General features: G+C 51.7%; 1 protein-coding gene and 1 long non-coding RNA gene across 11 annotated transcripts in view; one reads left to right on the top strand and one right to left on the bottom strand.

Annotated features, from left to right (window-relative positions):
• The window catches only part of LOC309645382, a 180,343-nt gene that overhangs the window by 50,841 nt on the left and 116,062 nt on the right, over positions 1-13,440 (bottom strand). The window lies entirely within an intron of this gene.
• The window catches only part of DLGAP4 (DLG associated protein 4), a 136,756-nt gene that overhangs the window by 84,940 nt on the left and 38,376 nt on the right, over positions 1-13,440 (top strand). Inside the window, exon 1 of one of the 10 annotated variants that reach the window (XM_082430115.1) lies at positions 2,516-2,624. The exons of the other annotated variants lie outside the window; for them this stretch is intronic. The gene's annotated coding sequence lies outside the window, so the exon portion shown is untranslated. Of the gene's footprint in view, positions 1-2,515; positions 2,625-13,440 lie in introns of those variants that run through there. 10 annotated transcript variants of the gene reach the window in all.

The following is a 13,440-nucleotide window of genomic DNA, read 5'->3' as shown; positions in this document are numbered from 1 at the left end:
TGCTGTGATTTATGTCATGGAGTGTTCTGCCTATGTTTTCCTCTAAGAATTTAATAGTGTCTGGCCTTACATTTAGGTCTTTAATCCATTTTGAGTTTATTTTTGTGTATGGTGTTAGGGAGTGTTCCAATTTCATTCTTTTACATGTAGCTGTCCAGTTTTCCCAGCACCACTTATTGAAGAGGCTGTGTTTTCTCCATTGTATATTCTTGCCTCCTTTGTCAAAAATAAGGTGTATATTTTTTTTTTCAGGGCTACTGAATTTTTTTTTTTAATTTTTAAAAAATTGTATTTATTTATTTATTTTTGGCTGCGTTGGGTCTTCATTGCTGCACAAGGGCTTTTCTCTAGTTGTGGCGAGCGGGGACTACTCTTCGTTGCAGTGCGTGGGCTTCTCATTGCAGTGGCATCTCTTGTTGCAGAGCACAGGCTCTAGGCGCATGGGCTTTAGTAGTTGTGGCACACGGGCTCAGTAGTTTTGGCTCACGGGCTCTAGAGCGCAGGCGCAGTAGTTGTGGCGCACGGGCTTAGTTGCTCCGTGGCATGTGGGATCTTCCCCGGGCCAGGGCTCGAACCCGTGTCCCCTGTATTGGTAGGCGGATTCTTTTTTTTAAGGTAAAGGTATTTTAATTTTATTTATTTATTTATTTATTTATTTATTTATTTATTTATTTATTTATGGCTGTGTTGGGTCTCCGTTTCTGTGCGAGGGCTTTCTCTAGTTGCGGCAAGCGGGGACCACTCTTCATCCTGGTGCGCGGGCCTCTCACTATCGCGGCCTCTCCTGTTGCGGAGCACAGGCTCCAGACATGCAGGCTCAGTAATTGTGGCACACGGGCCTAGTTGCTCCGCGGCATGTGGGATCCTCCCAGACCAGGGCTTGAACTCGCGTCCCGTGCAGTGGCAGGCAGACTCGCAACCACTGCGCCACCAGGGAAGCCCGGCAGGTGGATTCTTAACCACTGTGCCACCAGGGAAGCCCAAGGTGTATATATTTTTAAAAGCACCTTGCCCCCACCCCTGGATTCAAGTTCCTTTCCTTGGTTAAGTACTGACGGTTCTAATCCAGCTGAGAGAGGGGAAGGAGGCTGGCCAGTCTTCGCTCAGAAGCCCTCAGCCAATGAGATCACTCCAGAGTAGGGTGCAGATGGGAGGAAGTGAGGAATGAAGGGAAGAAATGGGCTGGAGGGACATCAGGAGTGGAGCCAGGACTGGAGGGAGGGGATTCTGTTACAGGTACCTGGGGACCTGTTTGTGACTTGGTCTCCAGGGAGGGATGCCTCCCCCCACACCACACATACACTGTGTCCTCCTTCCTGTGCTTCTTTGGTGTGTGCCGCACCTGCTTGGCAACGGCTGGGCCATTGAGCTCATTCATCCAGCAAATATTTACTGAGCTCCTGAATCCAGTGCTGGCTTGGCCACAATGTCCCTGTGCCTTTCCGAGCCTCAGTTTTCCTCATCTGAGAGGTGGGGAGGCTCATCCCTGCCTCTCTCATGTCACCAGCCTAGAGGGGAGATTTGGTAAACCAGCCAGTGGGAAAACACCGTAAAACAGATTACAGTGGTCTTAGCTAGACTGTGCCAGGCACCCTGGGGTCAGCAGAGAGTGAAGTTTGGACCAGTCCCGGGTGGGATGCTGTCTTAGTCCTGGGTCTTAGCAGATGGCCTGGTCGGCCCTCAGGCGGGGAGTTTTCAGGCAGCTGTTGGTGGCTCCTCTTGCTGTGCTAAGACCAGGTCAAGCTCGTCCCTGGGGTCTTCCTGAATTTGCTCTGCCCCAGGGGCTGCTCAGGATAAAGGAGTTGTTGACAGGTTGGGGAAAGGTAGTCAGAGAGACCAGGAAGGTCTCCACACAGCGGCCAGAGTTTGCCTCCTCCTCCAAGCCAACAGGAAGGCCCTTTTGGGTCCCCCTCTGGTCATTTCTGCGGCTCCTTTTTAGTCCTCAGTGGTGGCAGGGATGAGGAAGGGGACGTTCCGTCATTTTTCTAATTTAAAATGACACTTTAAAGCACTAGCTGAGTTCCTCCCTCCTGTTTTATCAACGGAGAGACCGAGGCAGGGGGTTGAGGGCCTCCTCCCACGTTTCCCAGCGAGTCAGCAGCCTCACTGGGATGAGAAGCCAGGGGTTCAGGCCTTAACTCTCACCATCTTTCCCACATCGTCCCAGTCTTTAGTTTCACTTTGGGGTTAAAAACCAAAGTGAAAGAAAAAGGTAAAGCAGGAAGCAGCCGCTTCAGACCCAGCCCAGGCTGGGGTGGGCCCCGGGGGACCTCACTAGGCCTCACTAGGAGAGGAGCAGGCCTCTTCCCCACCGGCTCCCACCCTTGTTCTGGAGGCCTGGCTGGGGTGGGGGCCAGGTGGGATCCCGCGGGGAGAGGCGCCAGGCTGCAGACAGGCGGTGGCCTCCTGGCCCGGCCTGCCCCTGTGTGGGAGACAGCCAGTTCCACGGGTTCCCCGGTAAAGTCAGCCTCACCTGGGTGTGGCCCCAGGTGGGGAGCTACTGCCTTTGAAACTCCCGTCCTTCTGGGGCAGGGCTGGGCTGGAGGTGGGCCTGTGTTGGCCTGGGACATCAACCCTGGCTTCCCGAATCCAGCTTTCACAGAACAGTTCCACTGTCCCTGAAGGTAAGAGCTAATGTCCTGTCTCCACTGAGAAAACTTTTAAACTTTTGGTCATGTAGGCACTTACCTCACCCCCGGCGGTTTCTTCTTAAGGGCGCAGATGGCCTGAAAGCCTTCTGTCCTGGTTGCAGTCCCAGGGACTTGGAGAGCACAGGGCGTAGGGGAACCGGAGCCGTGCTTCTCCAGTTGATAGGTGGCCTCCGACAAGCCCCTTCCTGGCTCTGGATCTCAATCCCTATTTGTTTCTTGGCAGGAGCTCTAGCTCCTTCTAGCTCTGCTGTTCAGCCAAATAGATTTTGGTCCCCCGGTGAGACCAAAATCATAACACACGTTTGGTTCGCCTTTGTACTTCAAAGATTAGCCGTTGCCTAACTAGCTGGGGTCTCAAGTTCCTGATTCTCTGTGCTTTTTCTAAGGAAATTCTCAGCCTTGCCAAAGCAGATAATGGTAGCAATTTTGTTGCTTCAATGAATAGGATTTTCGTCTACCTCTCCTCTGCTCTGCATAATCCCAAGGTCCCCAGGCACAGAGCTGTGTTCTTTCAAGTCCACTCCCTGACGGCACACGCTGAACACAGTAGGTGATCTGGAAGTTGTGGCTGAGTGACTGCACTGATGACCCACACCTAGCCACGCTGCTCCCCTGGGTGGCAGAACCTGGCACTTAGAAAGCCCGACTGTGTACGGAAGCCCACACACCAGTGGTCGGGCAGCCCTGTAGTTAAGAGCATAGCCCTGGAGTCATGCTGCTGGGGTTCAGATCCTGAGCTGCCACCTGGAGCTGTGAGGCTTTGGCAAGTTGCTTAACCTCTCTGGGCCTCTGTTTCTTCACCTGCAAAATAGAGGTGATGATATTACCTGAGTCACTGCGCGAGGACAAGAGAGAGAATGTGTGTGTGTAAAGCACTTAGGACAGTGCCGGGCACAGAGGAAGCACTTAAGAAATGTTCGCCCCTGCTCTTCTTGATATCCAAGGGGAGACAGAAGACTTGAAATATTTAAAGACTGTGCATGTCCCATGTCTGGAAAGATGCAGGTGCACTTGGTATTTGGAGAGGAGTTAATCATTCGATGGCTCTTTGTTGAGTGTGGGGCTCTGATGGGGAAGATGCAGCGAATCAAGGCAGGCTTTAGAGAGGAGGTGACCTTCAGGACCTCAAAAGCTGGGTAGGCTCCAAGTGGATGGAGGTTTTTAGGGGAGGCTTCCCTGGGGAGGGGAGGGGAGGCAGGGGCTGGTTGTTCTGGGGCCTGGGGAGCTGAGATCAGGCTAGAGAAGCCTGCCCAGGGCCGTCAGAGTCCACCAGGCACTCAGAGTCAGAGTTTATCTCGGCAGGGTCATCACTCCGTTGGGCAGTATCCTTCTGGGGACTGCAGTGAAGGGTCCGCTCTTGAGTGTGTTGTGAATACAGTAATAGTTCAAGGCTCTCCTGGAACTTTCTTGCCTTCCCAAGCTTCCCACGCTTCATGACGTGCCTGTTGGCCCTGCACAGAGCATGGTAGCAGTCAGGAGGTGTTTGCCTGTGGGGTAGGGGGAGCGGGGCTTGTCTGACAGCACCTATAAAGGCAGGGCTGCCACTGCTGCTGCTGCCCCAGCAGTCTTCTCAAAGGGGGTGCACGCAGCAGTGTGTGGGAACGGTCCAGGGGAAGAGGACTTGGGTTCATCCCAGCCAGCTCCTCCCCACTCCACCTCCACTTCTCTTCCCAAACAATCAGCTATTCATCCCAGGTGCTGAGCCAGGGGAAGGAGAGGGAACAAGACAAACCTGGTCTCTTTCCTCATGGAGCTTGGAGACCTCATCCAGCTTGGAGACCCCATTCAAGTAGGTACAGACACACAGCATACTGTCTAATTGGGATGAGTCCTGAAGGAAACATAGTTGCCGAGAGGGACTTATTCAGAGAAGATGGGGAAGGCATCTCAGGGAAGGTGGGGTGGGGGATGGGAAGGAGGCAGTTAAGGCAGACTGGGAACAGCAGGGGGCAAGACCCTGGGGTATGAAGTGTTTGGTGTATTTAGGGAACTGGGAGAGGTTTGGGTTATGTCTGGAAGGGTCTGCAAGGTCAGGCAGGGCCTGGCTGGGCTTGGCGAGCCTGGGTAGGTCTGAGGCCAACAGCTTTGCTCACCCAGAGGTGTGATGACGAAAGTATTACAAGTGATTTTTGTTTTAAAATTAACATCAGAGCTTCTGAATACTTACATCGTCATCATTATTGTTATTATCATCGTCATTATCAGGTTTTCATACTGATCATTAGTCATCAAGAAAAGGCTTCTTCAGCACTCCCTACTTATTGCTAATGCCCTTTCACATACTACTTCACAATTCACAAATCCCTGTTGCTTCTGTTGCTGAGGGAGGCGGGTTGCAGTTATTATTGCTGTTTTTAGAAATGATGAAACAGGTAAAGTGACTTGTCCAGAGTCACACAGCTTAATCAAGATTTGAAGTCCTGATTCACTACTCTTTCTGTTCTACCAACTGCTTTTGTTTAAGAAGGCCAAAGCAGAAGTTGCTATTTCTTTTTAGTCAGATTGCCATTCCAAAATGATCACAGTTTAAAAGTTTGGGTATAGAATGATGTAACAGTAATTGTGTTAGGGCAGTGGGATTAAAATCACTTTTTAACTGTTTTCTATAATGTTATACAATATATTTATAGTTCTTTTTTAAGTTGTAATTTTTTTAACCTCCACACAAGCTCCCATCCAACTCCTTTCCAAGGTTCTGATACTAACACATCTATTTCTACTCTTGTAGACCTCCAGTCTTTTTGATTTTCTATTTGAATTCTTTCTTTTTCTTTTATTTCTATTCCCTGAATCTCAGGAAAGAGATTATAGCAGATTATAAATCAGCCCCTGCTCACAAATAGATTTAAGTCAAACCAGAAATCAAAAAATTCATGCTTAAAGTAGCTTTCAATATTTTATTTTGTGACTCCTGGATTTGGGGTGAAAAATCAGTTTGATAGCTGGGGCTCGTTTGTAGAGAGTTCCTCAGTAGACTCCGCACTACCCCATTTTTTTAAAAAACTGTGTTAAAGTGCACATAAAAATTTACCACATGAACTTTCCTGGTTGTCCAGTAGTAAAGAATCCGCTTTCCACTGCAGGGTTCGATCCCTGGTTGGGGAAGTAAGATCCCGTGTGTTGCATGGCACGGCCAAAAAAAAAATTACCACTTATACTATTTTTAAGTGTGCAGTTCAGTGGTATTAAGTACACTCACATTGTTTTACAACTATCACCACCCTCCATCTCCAGAACTCTTCATCTTGCAAAACTGAAACTCTGTACCTATTAAACAACTTCCCATTCCCTCCTCCCCCACCCCCTGGAAACCACCCTTCTACTTTCTGTCTATATGAATTTCACTACTCCAGGTAACTCATTCATTAGTCCATTTTAAGGAGGTATATTTGAAAGGGAGAGTAGGTTTCATCTGTAAATAATGAACTCTTGGTTAACTCTCCAAGTTAATGCACACTGCAACTCTCAGCTTTATGTGGCTGTGTTCCAGCAGAGTTTTTAAAAGGCTGCTCATCTCCCAGGAGGGCTTTTCCCACAGAGGGAGCATTGGTTCCAGCGCCCGTGGTGGCTGCGTGGAGCCTGGACACAGCTTCAGGATCCTTCTTAACACAGGCAGGTACTACCAATTAACCAGAAGTAGCACACCTGTTGGAACCTGTGCCATCCACAACCTAGTGCAGTGCCCAACTTTTACAGATGGGTGTCAGTCCTAGGAGGGGAAGGGACCATTTGAGGGGCAAGTGATGTCACAGGTCTCTTTGTGAGAGAGGAAAAGGGCCTGGTAGGACAGCCCGAAGCCTGGGGAAGTGATTAGTATGCTTGTAAAAACATCAGGGCAGAGCAGCTCCCAGAGGGTTAGAAGTTGTCAAGGTAAAGTCCGCTTTCTTCAGATGCTCTTTGGGATGCTGGCTTGGGCTTGAGGTCTTTGTAAAAGTGTGTTCTAGTCAGAGTCTGCCAGCAGAAGGGAGAGACCAAATTTGTCTTTCTACAGTGATTTCTAAGCTTTGTAGGAATGTGTGTGTCAGCCTCCTTGTCAGCCAACTTGTATTTTTGTTGTGAGACCAGATGCTGTGCAGGTTGGGTTCTGGAGACTGAAACCTGGAAGGTTTGCACTCACTTAGCAGATAGAACACTTGCCGTGTGACGCTGAACAAATCCCTCAAACTCTCTGAGCCTCCATTTCCTCAGCAGCACAAGGGGCGATGGTGAAAACATCTCCTTGTGGGGATCAAATATAAGGACCTCAGACAGTGACTGGGCCAGGGCAGTAGCCAGTGATGCCTGAGCAGGCAATAAACGCCGGTAACTATGACGATTAGTCGCTAATACTCAGCGAGTCCTTACGGTTGCGGGGTGCTGGTGACTTTCCCTTGGGGAGGTCTTCATTTAAAAAGATCTTCCCAAATGTCACCATGTTGTGCTTTTAGAGGTGGTTGGGAGAAAACTCGAGTACGGAGGGTATGGAGGCGTGAGGGGGAGGCCTACAGTCCCAGCTTGTCCCAGCACCTCTGTCTTTTGCTCGCCAAGTCGCCCCTCACAGACTTCCCTACTGCTGCATTCTCAAGTCTTCCGGGGGAAGGCCCTGCAGGCCTGTCTCACTTTTGGGGTGAAGTCAGAGACAGGATCCCACCTCGTAAGTGGCAGCAGGCATTTGCCTGGGCACCCCTTCTGGGTGCCACAGGCATGGGAACCTTGCAGTCCCTGCCTTCAGGGGACTCAGGGTCTAAATGGAGAAGGAGAAAAGTAAACAGGCCTGTAAAACAGTGTGACGGCAGGGGCCTGTGGCACCTCTAAACCTGGGGCGTGACCCAGTGAGGGGTGCCTGGCGGGTGCGGAAGGACAGTCAGGGAAGGCTTGGAGGCAGTAATGCTGGAACGGAGACCCGGAAGAGGCGGTGGGATTAGGGAGGAGGAGGGGCATTGCAGGCAGGGAGCAGCCTTGCAAAGACCCGGACGCTGGGAACATGGGGCGTTGGCGTGAAGGGGGTGGCAGAGAGAAGTTAGAGGGGTGCTTGGCAAGGCAGGGACACCAGAGCTCACTACCCTAAAATATTAGACTAGTGATACAGATGTGACATGGGGTGGGGGTCGGCTGCGGTCCTCAGGGCACTGCACTTTCCTGACCTGCCCCAGGCCAGAAACCCCCAGCTTCTGGCACGTGGAGTCCTTGGAAGGCCTAGAATCAGGCAGCCGCTCTGTGGACCCGTTGCTCAGATATTTGGGCCCCTCAAGTGATTGTAATGATAGTTCCTCACCTGCCAAGCCCTTTCCCGCCTGTCTTCCCAAGAGAGTGTCACAGCAGCCCTAGGGCAGTGAACAGGGCGAGCCAGTATTGTTCCCATCTTACAGATGGGTGAGAGTGAGGCCCGGGGAGCCTTAGTCATACGTGAGTGAGTGCAGGAACAGTGCTCACACTCAGGGCCTCCTGACCTACAGGCCACTTCTGTAACTCAGCAGCAGGTATGGCGGGGGCGGGGGGGGGGCAAGGGTAGCCAGCCAGTGTCAGCTGGTCTCTTGTTCGGAGGATGGGTTTATCATCTCAGGTAGGAGCTCTGTGCTGCCGGACTGTCCAGAGGAAGGTGTGTTAAGCCCTGACTGTGCTGCCTTAGACCTTAGCGTTAGTCCTCCTGTCGTTTCCCCTGTAGCTAGGCTGTCTGAACCTTCTCCTCCCTCTCCTCTGCTAGTTGGTAACAATTCTCTGGAGGCAAAAAAAAAAAAAAAAAAGAAATTGAACTGTGAATGTCACACACACATAAATGATGTCTGATGTCACCTCCATTACTGAACGTGAAGTAGGAAGGCAAAGAAAGAGCAAACATCTCAGGCCTAGAAGGAATCTTAAAGGTCCCCTGCGGGGGCTTGAGTCCCTCCCTGCATCCATCGTGCCCGTGTCTAGCCTGGCTGATCGCCACCTAGGCAGCTCTGTCCCTTAGAAACTGCCTCCTTATAATGAGGCAAAACCTCCCCCTTAACCGCCACCTTCCTGTCCCCCCTCTGGTTGTGCTGTAATGACCTGGACCACATGGACAATGTATGTGACAGTCTCCTAGGTATTTGAAGACAGTAGCCACGCCCTTCTGAATCCCCTCTTCTCCAGGCTACTACTCCAGTCTCTCTAAGCACCTCCTCCCTTGTGTTAGACTAGGCACGGCTCGTGGCACACGTGTGTCGCACCCCATCCATGGCAAATCTGTGACAGACGTCACCAATCAGTCGCAACACTCTTGTTCAGTCAGCCCCAGGCTTTCTCCTGCAGTAGTCCGTGCGGCTACGCCCAGGCGGTGGAGTTTTACTTTATTTTGAGTTTCTTGAGGTCTGAGGACTACTAACACTGGGTCCCTAGTGCCCACCCAGAGCCCAGTGCGTGGCCTACTTGTCGTAATGGGAGGATGGATTAGAGACTTCTCCCTGTGCCATTGCCCCCTTCTCATCGGGCTCCAGTTTGGCAGTGTCCCTTGTCCAGAATCGCCAACAGTACCCACAACATTATCCAGAGTTCAGTGGGGCTGCCCCCTCCCTGGTCCTGCACCTGCTCTGTCAGTATAGCCTCAGACCGTGTCTGTGATCAACTAGAGTCACTAAGACATTTTCCCACATGTCTGTTTTCTTGTGTAATTGTCCAAGTTGGGATCCTGAACTCAAAATCTTAATATAAGCTCTGAGGACTGGGCCCTTGTCCCTGTCCCCAGGCCTGGCACTAGGGAAGGCGGCCTGGCCTGGGCTGACCTGAGCTGAACTCACGGTTTTCCCCATTCACTTCTGCTCTGTTCATTTCAAACCATCTCTTGGCCGCCCAGGGTTCTTGGCTCCGGGTTCTGACACCCGATATGCCACCTGTCACTGCAGGCACAGTGAATGAGCCTGTTAACACCATCTTTCTATTCTGGGATCCGCTTGGTCATTCAGAACAATGAAAGAGGCCAGCAATCGAGGTGCACGGGGCCTGGCAGTGTCTGGCTTTGCACACTGGATGTGGGCCCCTGTGACAGCTTGTAAAAAGCCAGGCTTTTGTGACCAATTACTAGGGTTTGACATCAGTCCTCCAGAAGTGAGGGTGGTTTTTGAGGCTCGCTCTTCTAAGTAGTACTTCCCAGGCTGGGCTCCTGGGACCTTAGGGCTTTGGAAAGACCACAACAAGGTCCACGTGCTAGAGCCAGTATTTGAAAAGTCAAATAGTATTTGAAAAGCCAAATCTTGGATTCTCTACCCCCCGACTCCTCCACCAGGCCAGACAGGGGCTGTACACGTCAAGTTTTTGTGTTGGATTGGAACCACCATAGCAGCCCTGTAACTCTGGCCATCTTCTCCTCGTCAGCACTCCCTACTAGTGTTTATAGCTTTAATGTACGAGAAAATCATGATTCAGTAACTGCTGCTTGGAAGCTGGCGTCTCTTTCAAGCTTGGACTCCCAGGGGTGGTGGTAATCAGGTATCCTGAGGGGTGGGGCAGGGGCCTCAGCAGAGCTGCCGGCAGAGCCAACTCTGCCAGCAGGTCTCTGGGGATAAATAAAAGGACATTTGCAGCAGATTCCAGCACAGAACGGGCGGCGAGGGGTGAATGTTGCCTGACAGGTTGCTTACTGGATACGGTCGCAGTATTCGTGGAAATGTTTTTTGAGAAACAGCATGCCGTCTGGGGTCCCCTGGTCAGGGGCTGGAGGAGGTGGGGCTCAGCCACAGGTGGGTGCCTCCCTGAATGCCTGGAGCTGGTGGTCTTCAAGCTGGGAGTCAGGGGGGCAGAGGGAACACACCCACACTCAGAGCCCCAGGCAAGGTCCCTGCTCTGCCACCTGATCCTCAGGGAGTACATTTGCCTTTCTGATCCTCAGTTTCCTCATTTGTACTATGAGGAGGTTGAATTAGTCTGGTGGATCCCAAAATACCATATGGAGGAAAAAAAGAAAATGGAGGTGCTCTGAGGGCCCTGGCTGGGGGTGGGAGTCCAAAAGCCTCCCCAGGCCCTCTTGAGGGCCCCCAGAACCTGGTTTGAAAGTCACTGGAATTACTATCTCCTCGGACCCTAGAATTTGGAGGTTTCACATCCTCATTCGAGTCCCAGTACCCTATCAGCCAGCTGTGTGACCTGGGACAAGTGGCCTCACCTCTTTGGGCTCTGCCTTGAGGCTGTAGTGAGATTTAGCCAAGCTGGGGAAGTCCTGAGTGACTGGGAAACCACGTCAGGGGTTCTGGTGTTTCTGGTGGAGGGTCAGAGTGTCCAGGACTGCACATCCAGAAGAAAAGGGCCTGAGGGAGGGCGGTGGGTGGCAGTGATCACAGGCAGGGCGGGCCACCTTTTTCTTCCACGTGCTGGGGTTCTGGTCCAGGGGCACCAGGCCTCTGACCCCATGGCCAGCAGAGCCAGAGGCAGCCACCATCTAACCCACTCAGAGGATATCGCCAAACCCTGTGTGAGGACCCAAGATTAGGGTCCTGACTGGGGAACTGGCCTGGCCAGAATCTCAGCCAGGCCCTGCTAAGTGCACCTAACTCCAGCCCTGGTCAGCGTGGTGAAGCAGCAGCTACAAGTGCTGGCTCTGGAATCAGAAAGCCTGGGCTCAAATCCTGGCTGTGTGACCTGGGGCTGTTTACTTCTCTCTGGGCCTCACTTTTTTCCTCTTTGAAGTGGGAGCGATAGGCCTGGTGAAGAGTTGATGAGCCAATACAGTTAGAGCTTTTCATGCTAGGCCAGTTCACGGCCAGCCCTGAGTCAGGGGAGATGCCCGGGAGCTTGTGAAGTCTCCTGACCGGCAGCTTCCCGTCCTCAGAGAATCAGCTGACCTGAACTGTGGGTCCATCTGGAGGGCATCGCTTAACCCCGTCCTCCAGCACCTCTGGCCGGAACGTGTCAGGACAGAACCACCTCATACCTTTGACCCCAACTGGTGTGTGGACAGGGCTTCTAAGGAGCAGCTTTCTCTGGAGGGGGCGAAGGGTGTTGTCCCAGCAACCAAGCTGGTCCCTCTCAGGCAGCTGCTCCAGGCCCGTGAAGGGGGGCGGCCATCTGTGCTCTGGATGGGGCTCTCCTGCCACCTGCGCCCTGGTGCCAAGAGCCTGCAAGCAGAACTGCCCTGCCGACCAGAAGGGACTTCTCTGCTTTTGCCCAACAGACCTGAGACACCCCCAGAAGGGCCTCCTGCTGCCTCGATTTCAAGGTTCCCAAGGGTCTCCTGCCTTTCCAAGGGGGAGGTTCTTGTGGACCGGCTTCCTGGGGAGCAGGGGGAGAGGGGCTGGAGCTCCAGAAGGAGCAAGGAGGTCTGAGGACAGCTGTTCCAGCAGTCACAAACCTGTGTGCCATGGGCCACGTTAGCAGGCAGGCATGTACCTGCCCAGTGTTCTTTAAAACTTAGAATTAACTAACTCCATTTTTAAAAGAATTAACTAACTCCACTTTTAAATTTAGAGGTTTTATTTACTTATTTTTAAGTCCAGATTTCTGGCTTCTCTCACCCAGGTCTCCACATGACAGCTGTGGGCCAGAGGGGTTAAATGCATGGTCTCCTGTAGACGTTTAAACTCGTGACGCCCATTCAAGGCCAACCCACTTAGCTGGGGAAACTAAGGCCCAGAAAGGATTAGACCCTGTGCAAGGTACACAGTCGACCACAGCCTCACAGAGCGCGGCCACTGTTAAAAGCTAAAAGCCTGTTCTCTCATCTATAAAACATCAGTGATGATTATCTCCCCTCCCAGGCCTGTGTCTGGAATAAAGTAGTACCTGGCCCAGGACTCACTCAGTCATGATTCTTTTAAATCTGTACATATGATATGCCTTGCCTGGAAGATGTTGCTGGAAGCACTGCTTACTTTCTTTCTCTGCCACCTTTCAGAAATGGTTATTTTTCAAACTGTTTCTGATGCCCAGTGCTTAGGGTTTATTGAGCTCTCGTTCCCACAGCTTCATTGCCGAACTTCAAGCAGAGCTGCTCCAAGCTTTACCTCCCACCAGATTGTGCTCCTATAGTGTGTGTGTGTGTGTGTGTGTGTGTGTGTGTGTGTGTGTTGGGGGCTGACCTGAAGGGAGCTTTTCAAAGCACTCGCACTGGCCGTTAGATTCCGACTCAGAGTCAGGAGTAAATCAGTCTTCCCTGAGCTTCAGTCTACCCAACTGTCAAATAGGGGGTTGTTCATTCATTCAATAAATACTTACTGAGCCCAGCCATGTATCAGGCCTGGTGCTGGAAAAGCATCTTAATTCTATAAGGTATTCAGGGTCCCCACCTTCAGGAATCTATATTAGATACTCAGGATCTCTGTCTGGTAGGGGAGAGAGACAAAAGACAAGTGAACCAGTAAGTTGATCAGTGCTCGATGAAATAAACAGGATCCTCAAAGGAAGAACAGCAACTTTAGACAGGGTGGTCTGGGAGGCCCTCATTGAGGACATGACCCCTGAGCCGAGACCTGCGTGGGAAGCAGAGATGAGAGCAGGATGGGAAGGAGTAGGTGTGCAGAGGTGGGGGTGGGGATCATCTCAGACAGGGAACAGCAGGTTCACAGGCCCTGAGGTCGGCGCATGCTTGGAGTGTTTGAGGAATAGCAGTGTGACTGGAATGGAATCAACAAGGGGAAAGTGCAGGAACTGAGGCTGGAGAAGGGGACAGTGCCTGTAGTAGGCCAAGGTGGGCAACTTCATGGAGTGGGGAGCCTTTGAAAAGCTTTAGAAAAGGGAAGCATTAATCCAATTTGCACTTTTAGAAAACTCCTCAGGCTGCTTTCTGGAGAGTGATTGTGGGTGAGTTGGGTCACCGACAAAGCAGGGAGGCCAGAGGGTAGAAAGTGGAAACCTAGAC

The sequence above is a fragment of the Balaenoptera physalus genome, assembly GCF_965194825.1.
Source record: "Balaenoptera physalus genome assembly, chromosome: 16".
In the NCBI taxonomy this organism is placed as follows: domain Eukaryota; kingdom Metazoa; phylum Chordata; class Mammalia; order Artiodactyla; family Balaenopteridae; genus Balaenoptera; species Balaenoptera physalus.
The sequence above is the reverse complement of the archived record's forward strand: the minus strand, read 5'-3'. Positions and strand labels throughout refer to the sequence as shown.